The sequence below is a fragment of the Rhinatrema bivittatum genome, unplaced genomic scaffold, assembly GCF_901001135.1.
Source record: "Rhinatrema bivittatum unplaced genomic scaffold, aRhiBiv1.1, whole genome shotgun sequence".
In the NCBI taxonomy this organism is placed as follows: Eukaryota; Metazoa; Chordata; class Amphibia; order Gymnophiona; family Rhinatrematidae; genus Rhinatrema; species Rhinatrema bivittatum.
In genome coordinates this window covers 160695-184906 of record NW_021820715.1, presented here as the reverse complement: position 1 = coordinate 184906, position 24212 = coordinate 160695, and positions in this window count along the sequence as shown.

Here is a 24212-nt window from a genome sequence, read left to right as displayed (position 1 = left end):
GAGTAAGGGATTGGCTGAAGTCAGTGATGCAGGAGGGTGCAGGCAGCAGTTCGACCGAGGAGAGCAGGGTTGAAGCACGAGCGTTGTTGTCCCGCCCGCCCTCCCTAGCGTTGATTCGATTGTTATGTTTTGATATGATATGTAATGTTGCAGTGGAGGCGGTAAACCCGAGCCCAGTTTATGTGTTACATGTTAAAGGCGGAGTTGGGGGGAGGGAGAGGGGGTGTACCCTGCATAGCCAGCGGGGGGGGCTGTTACGCCGGAGGACTTGAACCTTGGGGCGAAAGGTTCTCAGTGGAGCCCGCTCACGCTGGCACGTGGCGGAGCAGGCGAGGAAAAGGGGGGGAGGGGATTTTAAGGTGGTGGAGAAATGGGGTGGGGTGAGGGGGAGGAAAAGGGGGAAGTTGGGGGACAGTTTGTGTTTGTTCGGGCTCGAGTTATGTTTGCAAATAAACTGCGGCCGATTTAAAAGCCATTCAAGTGTTGTGTGTTGTTTGGGGGGGGGGGGGGGGGGGGGGCTCAAACGGGACAGCAACTGAGCGCAGGTGTTGCATCCCATGTTATTCATTTTGCAGCCAATGGTGCACTATCAGGACAATTTTTAAAGAGATTTGCCCAGCTAACTAAGCAGTTACCCAGGTAGATTTCTCAGACTGAACACTGCTCACCCCTCAACGGGCAAAAGAATGTGCGTTATTTCACAATGTGTGCACTTTTGCCTACAGTAAAAAGGGGCAAGCCCAGGCATAGAGTTGGGGAATGAAAAGAAAAGTACACATGGGGACTGCATTTTGAAATCCTTCCATGTACCTGCTGTAAAGTCCTTAGGTATATAGTCCCCGTCAGCCCCAGATTTTCAGAAGCAAACTTTGTGGGGCATTCCGCTTTGAAAATGAGCTTGCACGTCCGCAGATAGAAAAGGCACATGGACTTGGAAGCTTCCCAGGCAATTTTAAAACTGCACCCCTTAAGCTAATATATATTATGTAGCATATCTCTTATGGTTTAAGAAATAAAGTTGGGCCAGTCCAAAATCTGTGGACCACAATCCAAGATCCATCATCTCTTGAGTGTACCAATGATGGATTGATTTGTATTTATTTTTATGATCTAACCATGGTTATGATTTATATTGAGGCTTGCACGTCATGTTAGTGAAATATAGGTTCAGATCATATTTCAAGATCATCTTTTTTTTCTCTTTAATAAGCAAAGTTGATTAAATATAATTAAATATAATTGTGCCTTTTGGACTCATATTTACATATATATATATAGAGAGAGAGAGAGAGAGAGAAACACAGAGCATCCACTCTTTAAAGAAGTCAAAAATAGAAAACAAAAAATAATGGCATACTTGAAGACCCCAGCATTGGTTTTCCTCCATCACAAGTCATGATTTATCTAGGGTTTTCTAGCATCTGAGTATATGGTATGCTTTGACTGACTGGAACGAAAAAGGAAACAAGGCACAGGAAGCAATTGGTAACAACCTCATAATTAAAGCATTCCAGGAGAGGAGGTGTGGGCTAGAAATTGAACCATGCCATTCCCTCATCTGTATGTGTCACCATGAGCTGTTGCAAGGCAGAAGGATAATTTAACCAATCAAATTGCTCGACCCATTCACTCCCTATATTTCTGGTACAGTAGCAGGTATGCATAGTGGCTGCATTTTATTAAAGTAAAAAGCAAATCCAAGAATGTGGAATATACCAACACACATTAGTCAATAATCAAAAAAGTCCAAATACTGTGTTGTAGATAGTATAATGTCCCAAAAAGTTCAAAGACCATAAACTTAGTTATTCATCAGCAGAAAGTTTGTTCAGGCTTCACATAAATATCATTGATTAGGAAGTGTGTCCCCTGACATGGGCTGTGTTTCACCAGGAAGGCTGCGTCAGGAGGGACGAGGTAGGTACAAACACTTTATATCTAAAACAAATAATACATCATATTAGGACAAAGAAAGCAACTATAGCAAAATCAATCTAAAAATAAACAACATTGTACATACCAAATCAATAGTGGCATCCACAAGGGACAAGGTAAATACAAACAACTTACATAAGAGAAAAAAAATACATTAAATTAGCACCAGAAAAACAAATTCTGCTAAGTTCACAACAAGTAAGTTTAAAAATGGATAAAATTATACATAGAAATTCAATTGTAATATTTATTCTCTAAGAGCCTGATTTTCAAAAGCATTTACACACTTAAAAATGGGTTTTACACTTGAAAATGCACTTTACCCATGTAAGTGGACTTTTGAAAACTGCTGCAATATATGCCATTGAATTGTCTGTAGGATTTATTCACATAAGTGCATTTTACTCGAGTAAATGGCTTTTGAAAATTGCTACAATAGTATGATACATTTATATGAGTCAGTCCTGAACCCAGGTGATTAGTACATAGTAGTTGCAAGAAAATTTGAATAAAGTATACCATATCAGCATATCTACTTGTAAACTTGGACTTATCAAAGTCCCTAAGAGCTGCAGATTCCCTAAGAGCTACAGTTCCCTAAGAGCTGCAGATTCCCTAAGAGCTACAGTTCCCTAAGAGCTGCAGATTCCCATGGAGAGTTGGGGCATAGACACAAGTGCCCAGAGGAAACTCTATTACTTTATCTAAAGCCCACCACAAATTACCCATCATTAACATTGGTATGTCCACAAATTTCAATTGGAACTTGCAACTATATACTGTAGCAGTAGTATATGTGCTATATATCCAATTAATATTCTGTAAGAATAGAATATATTTAAAATGTTCCTAGAAATAAAATTCTGTATATGCCATGACTCTGAAGTTTCAACATATAAAAATTAGGTAGTTTACAGGCAAAAGTATAGATCATATAACTGTAAAAAAAATATATAAATGTGGCTTTGTGAACTTGTCTCCCCTGGTTCCTGGCTTCCATTCAGGCGCTGCATTAGACGACCCAGGTTGAGTCCTGCCAGAGTCCTACCTCTGCCAAAGGGAGTGCCCCTTCGATCAGGATAGAGAGCTAATTCTTAAATAGTATTTCAAGAGCAGAAATACTGTTTTTTGTGGGCACAAGGTCCAGATTTTTCCTGATGTATTTCAGGAGACTCATTTACATAGGAGAATTTTTACTGTTAAAGACACATATTCCCTCCCTGGGTGCACCTTTTTTTTTTAACTTTCCTTGCAAATGTATTGTTACCCATCTAGGCAACACATATGTCTTTTCAGATCCATCACACCTTGAGATCTTTATAGCTGATAAAACTGCTGATAAACAGTAATGGATGTTGAGTGTAAAAGGAGACAACTATTAAATAATAATAATTTAAAGTGCCTTGGGATCCTAGATGATAGAATTTGTTCTTTTGATTATCCCCAAATATTTGTTACCTAGTTATAGACTCCATATTGATGTGGACTTTGATTTTATGTTTGTTTTCATCTTTCTATTTTTCCTAAAATGTTGCTGGTATCGCACTTATAGGGGTAGATTTTAAAAGGTTGCGCGTGGGCGTACATGTGCGTGCGCTACCCGGCGCGCGCGCATGTACACCAGATTTTATAACTTGTGCACGCAGGTGCGTGCAAGTTATAAAATCCAGGTCAGCGCACGCAAGGGGATGCACAATTATGCACCTTGCGCGCGCCGAGCTGCGCTGCCTTCCCCCGTTCCCTTCCCCCTAACCTGACCTTGGCACCCCTTCTCCTAACCCAGGGGTTCTCAACCCTGTCCTGGGGACCCCCCCAGCCAGTCGGGTTTTCAGGATATCCACAATGAATATGCATGAGAGAAAATTTGCATACACTGCCACCATAACATGCAAATTTTCTCTCATGCATATTCATTGTGGATATCCTGAAAACCCGACTGGCTGGGGGGGTCCCCAGGACAGGGTTGAGAACCACTGTCCTAACCTTTTCTACCCCTAGCCCTACTCTAACACCCCCCCGAAAATTTTTATTTTACTTTTGCACCTGCCTCTGGGCAGCCACAAGTTGCGCACGCTGGCAGCCTGCCGGCACGCAATCCTCAGACACAGCAGCAATGGCCGCTCTGTCGGAGGCCTCTGGCCACGCCTCCTCCCCGCCTTTGAACCGCCCCTTTTGTAAAGCCCGGGGACTAACGTGGGTCCCGGGGCTTTACGTGCATCGCCGGACCTTTTTAAAATAGGCCCAGCGCGTGTAAGACAGGTTACGCGTGTAAATCCTCTGGATTTACGCGCGTAACCTTTTTTAAATCCGGCCCATATTTTACTTTTTTGTTTTCATATATATTGTGAAAAAATTAAATAATTTTTTTTTTTTTTTTGCTTTTGGCTTGTTCAGACTATTCAATGCATAGTATACGGGCAGCATTGACACTATTTACATGCTGGTAAAGGTAAAAAAAGATCAAATATGATAGCAGAATCAGCTTGTGGGGAGACAAAAGGTTGGAAATGAGCTCTATCACTTCACTGCAGCTGCATTCTTTTCTCTAATAATTGTCTTTCCTGATGCACTTTGCTGCAGATTCTTTCCTCTAGATTATTTGATTGCATACTCATTATTGTACATTTATTCCACATTTATCTGCATTAATTTGATTAGTGACAGTGGAAGCTCCCTAAGTTCCAAGTCATCTCAAACAAATCTGTGCTTTCTTTAATGGCATAACATTAAGCAGGATATAATTGTTGCCAAATTGCATACTATTGGAGATGTTGAATACCAAAGGTCATAGAAAGTTTTGATCTGGCACTTCTCTGCAAGGAACTTATGCAAAAAATAGATCAACTATTGATGATCTTTCTAGTACTTGTGACCCAGACTGGCCACTGTTAGAGACAGAGGGGTACATTTTAAAAAACAGGCGCGCGCGTACTTTTGTTCGCGCACCAGGCGAGAACAAAAGTACGCCGGATTTTATAAGATACGCACGTAGCCTCATGTATCTTATAAAATCCGGGGTCGGCGCGCAAGGGGGTGCACATTTGTGCAACTTGCACGCGCCGAGCCCTGCGCGTGCTGCCCGATCCCTCCGAGGCCGCTCCGAAATCGGAGCGGCCTCGGAGGGAACTTTCTTCCACCCCCCACACCTTCCCCTCCCTTCCCCTACCTAACCACCCCCCCAGCCCTATTTAAACCCCTCCTACCTTTATCGCACAAGTTACGCCTGCTCGAAGCAGGCGTAACTCGCGCGCGCCGATGGCCCGCTGCCGCGCCATCACCCGACCCGGGGGCTGGTCCAGAGGCCTCGGTCACGCCCCCCCGGAACACCCCCGGGCCGGAACCATGCCCCCGGAACGACACCACCCGGAACGCCCCGAACGTCACGCCGCCCCCCAACATGCCCCCCGACACGCCCCCCTAGCAAAGCCCTGGGACTTACACACATCCCGGGGCTTGTGCTCGTCGCCGAGCCTATGCAAAATAGGCTCGCCGCGCGCAGGGGTTTTTTTTAAGGGTTACGCGCTTAACTTAAGCGCATAACCCTTTTAAAATCCAGCCCAGAATGTTGGGCTGGATGGAGCTTGGTCTGACTCTCATTGCACTTTATATGTCTTATTGCATCTTCTAAATGAAATACTGAAGAAACATATCAATCTCCTGTAAATGCTAGCGACCCATGTGATGTTTTATCCTGGAAGTGGGATTTGGATCAAGCAATCCTATAGATTGTCAATGGAATCCTAAGCAGTTCTACATATAGGATACAGAAATACATGGTCAAATCTTCAGGATCAGTTTGATAAAATCCAAATATAGCCCCCCATGTCCTTCTGTCTGTAAAATGGGAGTTGTGGGGAATACAGATCCATTCCTGAGAAGAGCAGGAAATACACTTTTAGGCCCATGGAGATAGACAGTTGAAATCTGACAAATCATTTTTCACGCTTGAAAGTGGTTTCCAATCCTATTTACGAAACCTAAAACGTTTTCATTGGTGATAATCTAACACAAAGTGCATTTACATGGAGATAAATTTGCTTCATCCATTTACACAATCACAATCTGCACACTCTCAGAATTCTCTTACTTCTTCTTTTGCAGGATCATCTATTGGACAAGTTCTAGGATTCCTTAGAAATTTTGAACAACCCTTTGCTACCTGAAATGCAACGTGAAAAAACTCCTATTAGTGAGAGCTACCTGCCACTACTCAAGAAAACTCTCAACTCCTTCTCTTCTCCTGTCCATGACCTTATGACCAAAGAAGTCAATATTCAAAAACCCGCTGAGAAAGTAAGATAGCCAGCTAATGTTAGTTGTTATCTTTAAGTGGTTATTCAGCTAAACCTAACTGGCTAGAGTTTTGGCAGAAAATCCATCTAAATTATCCAGTCAAAATTTGACCAACCACATTTAATGTGGTTGGTTTCCCTGGCTAAACTTAGCTGGTTAGTGCTGAAAATTAGGAACTAACTGTATATAAGTAAGTAAAAGGAAAAAAGACAGCAACAACAATGACTCACGCCCTCCCACATATCTGAAAATTAAAGGTTCCCCCACCACCAAATTCAGGGCTGACTCCTTCCCTTTCTCTCTAATTGATTTCAAGAAAATGTATTTCCAGCCTGAAGCCACTTCCTCCTTCCCTTTTACCTCCAGCTGCCCCGAGTTGGTGGAGGAAGGATCATTGAACAGGGAAACACTTTATTTTTGTGATCGGGGAAAGGAAGTGGCATCAGACTGGTTACAATTTCTCTTTTGTATCTGGGCAGCTGGGAGGAAGTCCATCAAGCAGGAATATTATGTTAAGGCTGATACTCAATGCCATTTGCCTGACAAAGTTTGAACTTAAATACAAATAAAACAAGAGATGTGTCAGGGACAGGTGACCCATCTACAGGCACAGAAACCATATTGGAGTTGAAGGAAAGTTTTTATTCACTGCATATGATTATCAGGCAGACGTATCATACATGTAGCAGCAGTGAAACAGTTAATTGTGATGACTGGGACACAGGCGGGACGCACGGATTTTAAGAGGCCTGCCGTCATGCGCATATCTCCCAGTACAATCGTTGGAAAGGCTTTTGAAAAAGGGTTGCCAGGGCAGGGTCTGGGCAGAGTATGGGCGGGGCATGGATGGGCCAGGACAGCACCATTAAGTCAGAATCACGCACAGGAAGGCAGGTTAGGTAGGGGGTTTAGGAAGTCTGCTCCTTTACTGGGGCAAATTGGGAAGGAACAGGGAAATAGGTCCTAATTCGTCCCCACGCGCATCTACTAAAATCCCCCCACTTATGCGCGCAAGACAGCATTCGCATGCACATGTAAAATCGTGCGAACGTGCACATGTGTAGCAGATTTTATAACAAGCGCGCATTTAAGCGTGCATGTTATAAAACTGGCACGTCTATATGTGTGCGCTGGCGCATGACTCTTAAAATCTACGTTTTAATCTCTCTGGCTCTTTGAATTATCCTGATTGGTTAATGATCAACTAAGCAATGTCATCTATTTTACAACTGGTCAAGGAACATCATATTTTGCATATATATCACCTGATTAGATGTCAGCAATTCATTTCTTTCCAATCAGAATTATTCTGAAATCTGCAGTCTGACTGTTCACATATTCCTGAACTAAAATGGTAAGAATTCTACCTTTTATTTACTTGAATTTGGTAAATTGCATATTAATAATAACCATGAGACTAAATTTCTTAGAGGAGTTCTGCTTTCTCCAGAATTTTTTTTATATCCATGCCTTGCTAATAATTCCTTGCTAATAAGCCCCTGACCAAATTTGACAAAAATAAAATTAAACAACATTTGACATTTTCATATAACTTAGTTTCCTAAGGGGACTGGACATCCTCAAAATTACTTTAACTCCCTTGCTTTTATTATAATTCAAATATCATCAACTGAAGATTTTACTTCATCAATTGTCATTTGTTTCTCTTCCTATTGAATCTATTGAATGCTATGGAGGACCTCCAGTTCAAATAAGTTTTAAAAAGCAAAAAATTATATTACAGGACACGGGTCATCTGACTGCAGTAGTTATCCTTTTATTAACACTGGGGGTTTTTTAAACAATCTAAATATAAATATTTGCTAGGTTAAAATCATTAGGGTAGAGTTTTTAAAAATATGCGAGCGGCCGCCTCCATGTGCGCATGCTATCCGGCACACGCACATGGACGCGCAATTTTATAACATGCGCAGGCCAGTGCATACATGTTAGAAAATCAGCGGGCCCCGTGCACATGCGCACTGGATTTTGTAATCTGCTCACACATGTGCGCATGGCGCACACAAGGGGCGTAGATTTTAGCTACATTCGTGTGGCAACGCAGTCATGACTGCTTTCCCCAGTTCCCTCCCAGTCCGCTCCAATTAAGGAGAGGACTGGGCGGGAACTTCCCTACCCCCTACCCTACCCTCCCTTCCATTTACTTTTTTTTTTTTTTTTACCTTGTTGGGGCATCTGAGCTGAAGTTGGTGTGCGCGCCTGCAGCTGGCCAGCGCACTAGGCTTTGGGACAGCAAACAATGGCGCTGTCCCGACCCACCCTGCCCAAAACACGCCCTCCGGCCTACCCCTTCCAAGAGGCCTGGCAATGAGCGTGTATCGGCCTTTATGCGCGTAGCTGGGCCTCTGGGAAGATTTGCCTGGCACGCGTAAGGCCCGGCCATATGCATAAAGGCCGGAATATACGCGTGCCAGGCATTTAAAATCTGCCCTATTCTTTTTAAGTGGATTCTCTCCTCTCTGGACCTTCCCTTTGAAGTCTATAGTGTTGCACGGGAGGTGGACCCTTGGCCTAGTGCAGGATTGGTAGGCTCCCTGGTCGGACCCAGAGAGTGCCTGCCACCAGGAGGCGGAGCACAAAGGAGACAGTGGCTAGCTGGAGCTCCACCAATAGCAACCTGGGGTTCCCTCAGGTTGAGCCCTCAGGTTGAGCCCTCAGTTACCCAGGCTGCCTGGTCTTAGCTGGGCCTCGCAGGATCTCCTTGAGAGAAAGTTCAGAGGTGTGCCCACCACGATCAAGGGTGTGCAGTCGATGTTCAGGCTAGAGGTCCGGGGTGCCAGAAAAGGCCAAAATAAAGTCTCTGAATGTATGGCAAGGATCGAGGCCAGAGTCTAGGTAGCATAGTCAGCCAAAGCAGGGGTCAATACCAGTGGTCAGTCCGTGGATAGTCAGCCAAAGCAGGGGTCAGGTTCCAGGTGGCAGTCAGAAGTGTTCAGTGGTAAGGCAGAGGTCAGTTCCAGGCAGCGTGCAGATGTGGTCGAGGAAACAGGCAAAGGTGAAATCCAGGCGGCGATCAACATAGTCAAGAACAGGCAGAGGTCAGTACTGAGAAGACAGTCTGAGAGGTACTATCGGGCGGATTTTCAAAGCCCTGCTCGCGTAAATCTGCCCGGATTTACGCAAGCAGGGCCTTGCGCGCCGGCGCGCCTATTTTCCATAGGCCGCCGGTGCGCACAGAACCCCGGGACGCACGTAGGTCCCGGGGTTTTCGGAAGGGGGTGTGTCGGGGGCGTGTCGGGGGCGAGACCCGATGGCGCGGCGTTTCGGGGGCGGGGAGTGGCACCGGCCCGGGGGCATGGTCCAGGCCTTCGGACCAGCTCCCGGGTCAGAGCACGGCGCGCCAGTGGAGTGCTGGCGCGCGTAGATTTACGTCTGCTTCTCTCAGGTGTAAATCTACTGACAAAGGTAAGGGGGGGGGTTTAGATAGGGCTGGGGGGGGTGGGTTAGGTAGAGGAAGGGAGGGGAAGGTGAGCGGAGGGCGAAAGAGAGTTCCCTCCGAGGCCGCTCCGATTTCGGAGCGGCCTCGGAGGGAACGGAGACAGGCTGCGCGGCTCGGCGCGCCGGCTGCCCAAAATCGGCAGCCTTGCGCGTGCCGATCCAGGATTTTAGAAGATACGCGCAGCTACGCGCGTATCTTATAAAATCCAACGTACCTTTGTTTGCGCCTGGTGCGCAAACAAAAGTACGCGAACGCGCTTTTTTAAAAAATCTACCCCTATATGGGGAGACGAAGGAACAGGAGGACACGTGAACAGAAGGATGCTGGAACAGGACTGGAACGAGACTGGAACGGACTGGAATAGGACTGGAACAAGGCTGGAACAAACACTGGAAACGCAGAGTCAAACTAGAAATCACAGTGTGATCGACCCGATTGCCAAGACAAGGAAGTGCAGGAAGGCACTTCCATTTGAGCAGCGTTTAATCAGGGTGCATCGTGGAGCTGGGATCCGCCCCTGGCCTTTTAAGGAGCCGGGCGGTCCGCGCGCACACTCCTAGGGGCAGGGCTGAAGCCACGGAGGATGCCGAGCCCCGCCATGAGGCCTGGCTGGAGGTGGAAGGCCCGGCGACCACCACCGCAGGACACCGAGGCCTGGCTGAGCTCACTGCTGTAGCAGGGGAGGACAACCCGGGACCCGTGGGAGTCTTGGTGGGGTGACTTGGCCTGGACGCGGGCCGAGAGCAGACGGGACGCGCAACATATAGAAGCCATTTTAAACAGGACTTCTGTTTTTTTATGTATTGTCAGAATCATTTAAATATATTATCTGACCGATCTCTCAAAGAGCTTCAAAACCAACCCTCTCTTGCTGAAATTGGACAAACCCAGCCTAAGTTGTTCATGCTTAATTTTTATTCCTTCAGGGTTACTGGTCCACCCAGAATCACTAAATGTTCTCAGCATGCCTGCCTTGCAGCCAGCCTGCATTCTCCTCTAGGCTTTTGCCTTTCACCCTAGGGGACTAAGGTATTATGCTTTGATTTTAGCTCAGGCCAGGTTTGATGTGGCACTCTGCCTTTCTATGGTGCTCATTGATTCCAGGTTTGCCTAGAATCAGATCTTAGTAGTAGAGACTAGAGACAGGAGCTATCCAGTATCCACATGCTCCCTACCCAGCTCACTGCCACTGGTGGCAGCATTAGAGGTGCCATCTCCTGGTACTCACTTTTGTGTCATCTGCTACTTCTCATTGGACATGATGCAGCAGCAGCAGCAGCAGCAACTGAAAGCCTTTAGCCCTACTGTCTGCTCATCAACTGGCTGGGCTCCATTTTCTCCTACCATGGGCCCTAACAGCTGATTGAGCTACAGTAAGAGTAGTAATGGAAAAGAGAGAAATTAAAATAATTTGTGATGGCGAAAACGAACGACGATATATAAAACTCAATAAATAAATAAATAAATAAATAAATAAATAAATAAAATAAAATGAATTCCTTAATGAACTTTGGGGCAGCTAACCTGTGGCCATTGACTGATGTCTTTCACACTAGGGCCATGACTGTCTGGAGCCTCCACCTTCCCCATGTTGACCTTGGAATCCAATGGGCACCCAGAGTGCCTCCCATGCCAAGTAAAAGAAACATTTTATATTATATTATTTTTTTCTCTGGTTAAGAACATAAGTACATAAGATTTGCCTTATTGGGTCAAACCAAAGGTCCATCAAGCCTAGTATCCTGTTTCCAACAGTGGCAAATCCAATCACAAGTACTTGGCAGGATCCCAGGGGTAATAGATACAATGCTGCTTATCCCAGGGATAAGAAGTGGATTTTTGCAACTCCACTTTAATAATGGTTTATGGACTCTTCCTTCAAGAACTTGTCTAAACCTTTTTTAAATGCAGCTACACTAATAGCTTTTACCAAATCCTCTGGCAAATTTGCAGATGATACAAAATTGTTCAGAGTAGTCAAATCACAAGCAGATTGTGATAAATTGCAGGAAGACCTTGTGAGACTGGAAAATTGGGCATCCAAATGGCAGATGAAATTTAATGTGGATAAGTGCAAGGTGATGCATATAGGGAAAAATAACCCATGCTATAATTATCCAGTGTTGGGTTCCATATTAGGTGCTATAACCCAAGAAAGAGATCTAGGCGTTATAGTGGATAATAGGGATGTGAATCGTTTTTGAACGATTAAAATTATCGTCAGATAATTTTAAAATCGTCCAAAATCGTTAGAGTGCACGATACAATACAAATGCCCCCGATTTATCGTCAGGGGCATTTGTATTGTATCGTTAAATAGGGCGCGGGAAAACCGGCACACCAAAAAAACCCTAAAACCCACCCCGAACCTTTAAAACAAATCCCCCACCCTCCCGAACCCCCCCAAAATGTTTTAAATTACCTGGGGTCCAGTGGGGGGGTCCCGACGCGATCTCCAGCTCTCTGGCCACGGCTGCGTTGAGAGAAATGGCGCCGGTGGCCCTTTGCCCTTATCATGTGACAGGGCAAAGGTAGCGCCGGCGCCATTTTGGTTCCTGGTTCCCGACGTCACTCGTGCAGGAGATCACCCCCCGGACCCCCGCTGGACCCCCAGGGACTTTTGGCCAGCTTGGGGGGGCCTCCTGACCCCCACAAGACTTCCCAAAAGTCCAGCGGGGGTCCGGGAGCGACCTCCTGCACGCGGGCCGTATTGCCAATCTTCAAAATGGCGCCGGCGCTACCTTTGCCCTCACTATCTGCACTTAACCAGATAAGTGAGCCAGATAAGTGGCTTCATCCCAGAATCCCCCATCCCACCCCTCACTTAGAGCAGGCTAACTATTTAGCTAGTTAAATAGTTATCCAGCTAACTGGTGGCTGCTGAAAGTGGCCGAATATTGAAATGATGCCACTTAGCTCAATAAGTCCAAACTTATCCAACTAAGTGGCACTGAATATCATCCTCTTGGATTGTAGTGAATTGGCTCCATAGATTTGCTTTGTTTGGGGTTTTTTAATTGAATTTTTCACTTTATACATGAATAAAAAGTATGAAATATGCATATGCCAAGAATATACAATAAGAAAAAAAAGGAAAAGAAATAAGCTATATACAATACAAGTCCCCATCCAATGGAGCATAGAGAAGAAACAAGAAAAGGAAAAAGGAAGAAACAATAAAGGGAATAAAATAAAGAAAAGACAAAATGACATATTCCAAGGCCCAAAATTCAAATTGAATATACCCCAATCATAAACTCTCCCCCTTACATTTTATCAACAGACTCGTCAGCAATAAAGTCTCTAAATGCAATGGGTCTATAAAAATAAAATAATTTCCTGATAAACAATACACTTACAGGGAAATTTTAAAAAATAGGAAGCACCTAAAACGATAACACATCTTAAGTTGTAATAAAGCTTTTCTGCGGAGCTGAGTCTCCCGAAATACATCAGGAAAAATTTGGACAGCATGTCCACAGAAGGCAGCATTTTTAAACTTAAAATACTGTCTAAGAATCAAATTTTTATCCCGTTCAGATATGATAATTTATTTTAATGTTGCCCTTATTGGAATATTCTCTGATGAATCTCAGAGAAATGCAGTTATATTAGCACTGTCAAAGAAAGTTAAAAGATCAATGCTACCTTCTTGTCTAACCTCCTTTTTAAACCCAGGAACATAGAAACTCCCCTACCCCCGACACCCGAGGCAACTTCGAGGGGGGGGGGGGGGAGAAGGGGTTGATGCTCTGAAACTTAGAGAGGCCTCCCCAGAAACAGCAACAACACTCTGGGAAAAAGTATTAGTGCGAAGAAAATGTATGTCCAGAGGACCACTCACTGGAGTAGAGTCCCAGAATAATAAAGAGAGGAACACCAGAAAAAAACAGAAGGGGCATGCCCCTTAGACATGCGACTTTGGCACGGCAGCGCGGCGCTGGCCACCTGCATTTGAGGGCTTCTGGAAGGCCTCGAACCTGGGTGCCTGATGGAATGGCAGGGATAGCATCAATGTGCTCCAGCTTTGCTTTGTAATACAAATTTCATTTTATGTGTATTGACAGAAATCACCTAACAGATGGATTTATTTCCCCCAGGAAAAGATCTATGAGTTTATATATGATAGTTGTCATTCACAGCTGTCTTCTTCATTGTAGTACATACTTGTAATTTCTTTGGAAACAAGTTTTCCATGCATTTCTGTCTGTTGTTTTTACATTTTAATTTGCAGTCTTGTTGCATGTAAGTTTATGTCTATGGTTTTTCAAGCAGTGTGTTTATCTAGTGGTTCTCAAAGTTTCACAAAATATACTCAGTAATCTTCTGGAGAGGGATACTGTTTTGGCTCTTAGGACCCTTTCTTAAATTATTTTAAGAAAACAAGAGAGTGTCTCAGTGCAAGAGAGCTGGCAAGAAACTGACAGCACATCACTAAATATACAGCTTTGTGTTGAATCAATACAGGCAGCACTAAGCACAATTTCATTGGTCATCATCGTCAATTTGATAACAGCCTCTGAAATCAGATATTCAGGATAATTTAATGAATGGAGGACCAGAGATCAAAGCAAACTTCTGTCAGGTTACAGCAACTGAACAGTGTCAGAACAGTAAATCAAGTTTAGCATTGTTTCACAGAGCTGGTTTATAATATTAACACATAGTGAATCAGCCACAATGGTTGCAAAATGTTCATAAGTCACAACATCAAAATAGGATTTATGAGGTCCATATTCAGTAAGCTGGCGAATGGACAAGCTATCCAGCTAAAGTTAGCTGGATAACTTGTCCAAGATATTCAGCCTAATGAAAGTCCCACTGAATATATTCACTTAAAGTTATCCAGCCTCATGTATAAAGATATTCAGCTCAACTAGAATAATACAAAAGTTTCAGTCATGTAGCTAAATAACTAAAAAAAAAAAATCTAACCAGCTATATTTGAATATAACCCGGTCAGATTTTTTAGTTATCTGGCTTTGTGTCACCAAATAACTTGCTACTTAACTGGATATCTTCAAAAAGCTCTGTCTAGACAAAAAAAAAAACAAGAAAGAAAAGATGTAAACAGGCCTGTGGCCCAATTTCCCTTCCCTTCAAAATTTCAAATAAAGCCCTGTCTGGCCATTCACCCGCCCCTCCCCCCAAGCCCCTCCTAAATTTGTAATCATGTCCGGGTCTACAAGGCTGGGCACCCTACCCCTTTTCCAGTTCATTAAATATATGTAAAATCATACTGCCCCACCCACCTGCAGTGCCAATCCCATGCCACTCCCCTACCCCCTACCCCCGACCCCCCTCATCCCTCCATACCTAATAACCTCTGCCAGGAGCAAGGTACAACACTTACCCACTTCCAGTACTGTAGCGCTGTTTCTGTCATTTGTATGCTGGAAGTGTCAATTACCAGCAGGTAATTTACAGTAATTACCTGCCAGTACGTCTTTCATACATTGTCATAGGCCCCTTGCTTCTTCAAGAGTAAGAAGGAGACCTTTTCCATTATAGCAATATCTGCTACCACTGACTTCCAGTGATCAATTGATGGGATCAACTTCCAGTAATAAGCAAAGGTAATACAGGCAGCATGGAATAACTGGATAGCAAGAAGTTTCGTAAATTTAGTCAAGTCAAGATCATCCCATTCTGCCTAGCAAACACAAGGAGGCTGTGAGTTGAAGTGGTTGACACAAAATTTCTCAAATCAAAGTCCCAACGTTTTGCCAAAAGTTATTAACAATAAGACAATCCCATCACATATGAAAATGAGATGTGGAATCTCCACACCCCCTCCAACATAGGGGGCTAGCTGTAGAACATTTAGAAAAAAACAAGGGATATCTATATGTTCTATGTAACAATCAAAACTAACTCTCATACATTATTACAGCAGGACAATTTAAGGGTTGAGCCCCATATATCTCTTTTCAATCATCCTCATGCCACTTCTCTATAATCATGGGACATGTCTCTTGGTCAAAAATAAACAAATGTATATAAATTCTGGAGATAAAACGTTTCAGAGACCTAGTGAAATTAATGAAGATTCCAGAGAGGGGTGCAATCTTCCACTACAATCTGGATGTCGCATAATGGCCCTTTGCAATGACGAAAAAATGTGAATGTTCTACAATGTGAAATTCAGACTGAAGGTCCTGAAAACACTTGAATTGGCCTCCCACCCAGATCTGATCTGAAACTTGTGGATCCATATACTCGTCTTTCAAATCCAGGGTCAGTGTGAGAGGAGACAAAACTGGATTGCCCTGAAGATAGGCGATATAACCTCTCATACTGAAAGCCCAACAATTTATTCACTATGCACCAAACTTTAAGAGTATGTGATAAGATAGGACTCAGTGTTTTTATCTCAGCACAATGAGGGGAGGTAGGAGGCAAACTAAAGTCCCGAACTGAAAACTTTCAAGCGAGACCCAATTGAAAGGATGAGAGTGTAAGTGTTGTATTTTGCTCCTGGCAGGAGTTATTAGGTATTGGTGAGATAGGGGATTCCAAAAGGGTAGGAAAGCAGTTCAGGACTGGCACTGCAGATGGGGAGGGGGAGCCTGCATGATTTTACATGTATTTACAGAACTGGAATAGGGGTGGGGGCCCGACCTGCAGACATGGACACAATTAAAAAGTTAGAAGAAGTTTAGTGGGAGAGAGGTGCATGGCTTAACAGACGTGTAATTTAAAATTTTGAGGGGAAGGGAGGGGATCTGGCTGCAGGCCAGTTTACATCTTTTCTTTCTTTTTTTTTTTTTTGTCTAAATGGAGGTACTTAATTGGATAACCTTTGAAGATATCCAGTTAAATAGCAAGTTATCTGGCTACAAAGGCTGGAAAACTTGAGGTCTGCTCTGAAGCAGGTCTAAAGTTATCCAGCTAACTTAGGCCTGGATTTTCTAAAATCGCAGGTACCGGGAGGCGGGGGGGCGAAAGCTGGCAGCGACGCAGTTGGACGCGTTACTGGCGGTGATAAGGGGCCTTACCTTTTCGCCATCAGCGATGTCTTCGCCGCTTCCGCCCCGGTGCTGCCCCGACTCCTCCCCTTCTGGTGCCGACTCCACCCAGACCTAGCTATTGCACGCGAAAAGTCCCTTTTCGTGTGCGAAAGCTATAGAAAATGACCCCCTTAGGGGCCTATTTACTAACATTGTTTTCTCATTCTGTTTCTGTGAGAAAAATGCTTAGTAAATGCCCCCCTAAGTCTTATCTGGATAAGTTCTGCTGACTATCTGGATAAAATTATGTGGATAACTTATCCATTCACAAGCCCTTTCAAAATGGACCTCATAATATACAAAATAAGATTCACAAGAATGTTTAGATAATCAAGTGGAGTGACTGGGTTACTTTATAACTTTCTGTGAGGCCTATGCAATAAAACTCATGCAAAATTTTTTTTAGCATGGGCTCCCAAACAAATTTAACAAACACATTAAAATGTCTCTTAATGAGATTCAAAAAAATTTAGCATGCTCAGGGTAAAAAAACATGTTAGAAACAGCATGCCACCAAAACCAGAGTTACGAACATAAAAAGAAGCTACTGAAACTAAGCTCACTGATAGTATCATATAATCCCAGGGTGCCTTTGGGAAACAGATTTCACTAGCCCTAGACAACTCCTGAGCTTATGATATACAAATTATAATCATTTACCATTACTGCATGTTTTTAATGTGTGTTTTTTGTATGTTTCTATATTCAATAAAAAGCACTCTTGCAACATCAAAAACTTTGTACTTTCAAATGAAATTAAACCATATAGGAACTTATCTGCTCTCAAAGATCACAGGAAGTCAATCAATTCCCAGAAGATAACAGGAAGTCAGTCAACTTCCAGAAAATCAAAATGCCAACAATAGATTCACAGATGATGAAAATGCAAGTAATTTCATTGAGGTACTTCAATGTCAGTTCTGCGATATTCTCAGTCTAGCATACTCAGATAGAGTAGCCCACTCTGGCATTTATGCCAGTTAATTCAATAGGAAACCTAACGCTATCATTTTGGCGAAAAACAAGGTTCTCGGGTGTCTATTCCAATAGTAGCATAACTTACTGTGATAAAAATAACAAAGTTTTTAGTTATAAAATAAATCATCATGTCTCGCAGTAACCTCAAAACATAACAACACTCACAGCATTCTGACTGACAAAGATGTTGCCTAAATACATTCAACTGGAAATAACTCATGACGCAATATGACCTTTTGTATGTTAGCACATGGAACTCCTCTCCCTAAAAATAAACTACCAATGGAAAGGTCTAAAAAAAAAAACAACCAACCTACTTTTTAAAGCCATAAGGTTCTATATTTATTAAATTATAGATCCTTTTCTGTTCTCATTGTGTTAAAATTCTGTTAAAATCACCTCTTCACAAATTTATCAACAGTTTCTCAATAACGGTAAATATTAAAAGCTCAAAGGTATGATTTGCAACTACTGTGTACCTCAAACAGTGCCTCAATTCTATTACATTTAATGCAACTGTGATATTACCTACTGCGTGCATGCAGGACCTGCATAGTTTTACCTTCATAAATGAGCTTTTGATGTTGCAACAATTTTTTATTGCATATATAGAAACATACAAAAAAACCACACATTAAAAGACATAAAACACAAGCATTAATGGCAAATGAATATAATTTGAACATCATAAGCCCAGGGCTAGTGATGTCAGTTTTTCAAAGGCATGCTAGAGTCATATGATACCATTAGTGAGTTCAGTAGGGGTGTGCATGTTTGAAACAACATCCTCATTTTCAAAACAAAACAGAAAAAATTACAAAAATGTTGTAGTTTTTCTTCTATTTTTTTTAGTGCACATGGTTTCTGAATAGTGTGTACTATTTGGAAACAGTGTGCACTATTATGCAAATAGTGCAAACTATTCAGAAATAATGCATATTCTTTCCAAAATATAAAAAAAAAGACAGAAAAAAATGGGAAAAAATTAGCAAAAATCAACCCTCAACTGACATGACATAAAAATTCACTTTTTTGGCCTGCACAACCCTAGAGTTCAGTTTCAGTATCTCCATTGTATGACTTTACTCTGTTTTTGGTGATATTTTAATATATGGTTGTTATTGATTCCCATTTACTACAGAAATAGCACACTCACATTATTCTCATGCACATACATTTGAAAATGTGTTGGCTTAATAGCATGAATATGCAACTTACTGTGTACATGCTAAATAGTGTGAGCATATACTAAATAGCTTGAACATGTCCAATCCTTTTTTCCTCTTCGTTCCTCTGGCTGGCTTACAAGACATATATAGCTAAATCTGGTAGAAAGAAGTTCGATTGTCAGTGTAAAGAGAAGAACTAGGAGCGCTAGAATACTCCAGGTGAGATGGTTAAAAGAGAGTGGAGAGTTGCGTGAGAGTAGAAAACTGACATGAATGTGTGTTTAGAACCATCTGTCTCGTGTGAATAAGGATCTTCAAAGATTGATGAGAGAGAATATGGTTAGGGGAAAAAGAGATCATGTAAGGGAGTTAAGACCCAGGGAAGAATCTGATCATCTTAACTTAGGTCACTAGCATCTGACCATTCCCTATCTACAACCACTCTATAGTGCAGGCACTGTACACACACACACACACACACCTTCTGCTACTGCCTCCAAGCTCAGACATGAGTTGTGCATGCAAAGCAAACTATTGGTCAGCTCAAAAAAAAAAAAAGCTTTTGAGGCTCAGATTGTTCTTCGGCCTTAAACCTCAAAGCCTACAGTGGTCTTTGGCCATACTAACAATATCAATTCAGCAAAGACTTTTGTCCTTTGGTATTATGTATGTCCTGGTTTGTATGTTGTGCCACACCTTGAGCACCTTTTATGAGAAGGCATGATATAAATTTAAAAAATGATTGATTAATGGCAATCTATTCCTTGGAAATACATTTGCCTTATGTAAAGAAAGATGAATTTTTTGTTGAAATGCTCAGGTGTGCCTGTATGTCTCCTCTGTCACCTCCTGTTTTCTGTGTGTCATTCTCTCCCTCTCCTCCATACCTCTGCTGTGCTTCTGATGTCTTGTGAAAGCTTTTTTGGCAGGAACCACTGGCTAATCACTTGCTTCTGGAGGGGGATCCCTCCTGATATTCGAAACCTAGTATACATTAAAGAGTGAATTTTAAAAGTCATACACAGGGCAAATCCGGGATGTATGACTGGGACACACAGATTTTAAGAGGCCCGCAGCCATGAGCATTGGAAAGGATTTCACAAAAAGGGGTAGGCCAGGACAGCGCCATTAAGTCCAAGTCATGCACAAGTGTGTTCCGGGATCCGACGACCGTGTAAGTGGCTTCTGCTATGGACTGTGGGTAAGTAGTAAAATAAAATCATTTTGGGCAGTCAGCGGGGTTTTAGGGGGTTGGGGTTAGTAGGGTAAAAGGGAAAAGGCAGGGGGGTTAGGAAATCCACTCCTTTACAGAGGCAAACTTGGAGGGAACAAGGAAACAGGCCCTAATGTGTCTACTAAAATCCCCCTACTTATGCACACGAGATGGCATTCACGCACACAAATAGCAGATTTTATAACATGCACGCAAGTTATAAAATCGGCACTATCATGTGCGCGCACTGGCAAACCCATGCACATGTGCGCCCATGCGAGACTCTTAAAATCTACCTTTAAGCTCTCAATTTAAGAGGCTTCCTTATATATACTGAAAAATAAAATCAGCTTTTATTTCAATTAAGCTTTCTAGAAATTTATAGGAGTATGTATTTTTTATGGTAAAAAGAATGAGAGAAACTGAGAACAATACTGTTACATTTCCACAGATTTGCTTTGAGTCATTATTTTATAAGTCTGAAGTACCATAAGAGTATTTACCACAGACCATGTCTTTTGTAGTCTTAGATGCAACACTGCTCTAAAAGCTTTGCAACTATACTTAACCCATTTTCAATTAGCAGAATACAGTCAATAAATCTATTCCAGTGAGCAACACATGACTAAAATGATCAATAGAGGAGTAGAAACTGAAGTATACCCAACAACCTACAGAGAAATGTTCTGGAAAGCAGAATATTTCAAGGCAATCAACTCTTTTTTATTAGGTCGGATTGCTGTTATACACACTGAATATGCAGAACTGTTATCTGAAGCAAAATAAAATACCATGAATCATGCAGAAAAATGTACATATGGAATGTATAAACCTTTGTCACAGCTTCCTTTGATACCAGATTCCCAGTTCAATATCTGTTCCTTATCTCTTTTCTTTGCCATTGGTTAAATACACTCGTTTTTCAGCAAGATGAATTGATTCTTTTAACTTTAAAGTACCGGTTATCTTGTATTTCTTCCTTCTAATCTCTATGGGTGATTCCTTGTTCTACCCATTATTCTCAGAAAAAAACACATTTCTCTGTCATTCTCCTGATAAGGAATTTCGATATTCTTCTTATTCTTGTTTAGGGTGGCTATATTACCTTACCCCTCCATCTCTTTTGTCCAATGAAAACTACCCAAGCTGACATGAGACAATTTACTTTCATAGGTTTGCTCTCCATCCCTTTCATTAATTTGGTGATTTTACTATTTTCTAATTTTTGGCTTGTGGCCTAGCAAGGGTCTTCTATGGGAGTTAAATTACTTCCCTGTCACAAATGCCTCATTAAATGGGGATGTTTCTGAGCTTGCAGGATACAACTTGAAATTGAAATCTTGTTTAACTCATGGTCTAATCTACCAGTACATCCAAATCCTTCTGAATTGTTTTGATATACAATGACCCATTTGTTATATAATTTGTGCATCAATATCTGGGGGGGGGGGTTTGTGTGATCTCTGGAAGTTGTTTTGAGAAGTCCAAACATACTCATCTTTTTTAATGGTTCAAGCATTTACCTAATGCTTCTGAGAGCCTATGTCTAGTGCTCCACATCTCTTTCCAAGCAAATGGAGAGAGGCTGTAAGAAAGCAGTTCCAATATGTCAAGACTTCAATCCCTTGGTGGCATTTGACAATCAACAGGATACTGTAGGTTGGAGAGGATGGAAAAAAAAAAAACAACGTATCTACAAGCAGTTTGAACTATTTGATAGAAGTAGGCTCTTCTCCTTTCTTTGACTTTGCAGACTATCACATCTACCACTATATTTTTGTTTTCTAGCATGTGGGTGAGTGATTCCCTCCTCTACACAACCATACTAGCCTGGAAAGACAAGAGTATGCTAATTAATTCATGCAATTGAAATTGGACATGTCTTATCTTGTTTTTTGGTTGTGAGCTCTGGGTGATTTGATGGGGGTTCAAGTGAACTGGCAATTCTAGGTGCATGCGTAATTAAATATTGTCAGAATGGTGTATGTGGATTCTTTAAAATATACCTGCCTCTGTGTTTAATTCTATATTATTGCTTGCTAATTGTTATAATTATTTTCTGCATAAAATGCGAGTATTTTATAAAACTGGGTGGAGAAATTATACATACATGCATACTATGACATATGCATATACTTTCAGAGCAGAAATATATTCCCACCACACAGTTTATAAACTACTACCATAAATCTCTGTCCATCCTCTTAAACATACAAATGGTGTACCATAGACAGCTTTGAAACTTAGGCTATAAATCTATAGTTAAGGCAAAGGATTATGAAGTAACTTGCCCACAGTCACAAGGAGAATCACTGAGATAAGCAGAATTTCAACTCGTTTTATTGATTCTTTGCCCATTGCTCTAACCACTAGGCTACTCCTTCACTCAATATTTTATATTAAGACTCACAGATCCAAACAGTTTGGCATATCAGTAACTAGCATACTAGCTTTAATTCACCCCACTAACATTATATAGATATTTTATATAATTTCAAGAATCTCTAAGATCAAAGTTACAGATTTACGAGTGCTATCTCTTTTAAGACCTATGCATATATTTATTTTATATTTATTTATTTATTTTATTTAGAGCTTTCCTATACCGGCATTCATGATACAATCATATCATGCCGGTTTACAGGTAACAAGGGGTGTAATAACCATAAACATTTAACAAGTGGAAAGGAACAAAAGTTACAATAAAACAGGGTTGCTGAAACTGGGGAATGAAGGAAACAAGAGTAGGAGAAACATTACAGTAATTTTACAGTAACAAATTATTTACATAGTGCTGAAAGGTCTTTTAATAGTTTTCTTAGTAGTTGTTGTTATTGTTTACAAAATCTTACTACATCATTCTTTAATCTCCTTATGAATTTTTCAACTATATCCCAAGAAATACATTTGTGAATATAAACAGCAAAAACACAATTTGCAACCAAATAATAAAAAATAGAACAAAAAATATATGTATTTATTTATACAAACTTCTATTCTACTGATTCGCAAATCTCAGCAGAGTACAAAATACATATACAATAAAATCGGCAAACAATTACATAATATTGAACAGCAATAGTAAATAAGGAGCAAAGGCTATTGGAAACCTGAATGGCAGGAGGTGGAAATAGTTACATTAGTCAGGAAAGCCCAGGGTAAAAAGATAACATTTTAGCAACATCCTAAAATGAAGTAGGTCCTTTTCTGCTCTGATTTCCAGTGAGATTATTCCATAGGGCTGGGTCCACAATAGAAAAAATGCACTTGCGAGACTCAGATGGCCATGCTAGTTTAAGGGAAGAGATTTCTAGTAAATGCTGGGAGGAAGAGCGAAGGCTATGGACTGGCTGGTATATCCGAATAGAGGAAGATACGCAAGATGCGGCCAACCCATGAAGGGCCTTAAAGATTCAGGTGAGAGTTCTGAATTGTGCACGCCATATTATAGGCAGCCAGTGCAGCTCAGCAAGGGCCAGAGAATTGTGACTATTTAGACAGGCACCAGAAATTAATCAAGCCACAGAGTTTTGTATTAATTGAAGAGCATGAAAATGAGAGTTGGGCAAACCCAAGAACAGTCCATTACAATAATCCAGGGGTGACAAGATTAAAGATTGAACAATGATGTGAAAATCAGAACAGAGAAGCAGCTTCAAAGGGCATCGCAAGTGAAGCATTTAATAAGAGGATTAAACCAGGGACCCAATATGAGGCCATAGAGATAAGGAGGAATTGATGAGAACACCCAAGTTTTGTGCCTTTAATAGAATAGGGATAGTGTAGCCTTTGTTTAAAATCCCACCGCAGAGGTAAAATTGTTTAAAAGAACAACCCTGATACTACTGGTAATTAAGAATCTTTATTATAAATCATATACTATGCATACACAAAACAGATAAATACCCAGGAAGCAAAAAGTACACAGGAAGCAGAAATAATGTATACTTACATAATAAAAGAGCTCAGCGCTGGGCTCTGCAACGGTCGGATACAGAATCCGTGCCAGCCCTATTACATACCAGCTTTTCTTATATAGGTTAAAAATACAAAGTCAGCTAATTATCTGATTTCTGCTTGCATGCTTCACACCACTACATTTTTTACGCTGTCTGCAGCTGTTGTTTGTCTCCCCTTATCTCTCTCTCCCCCCT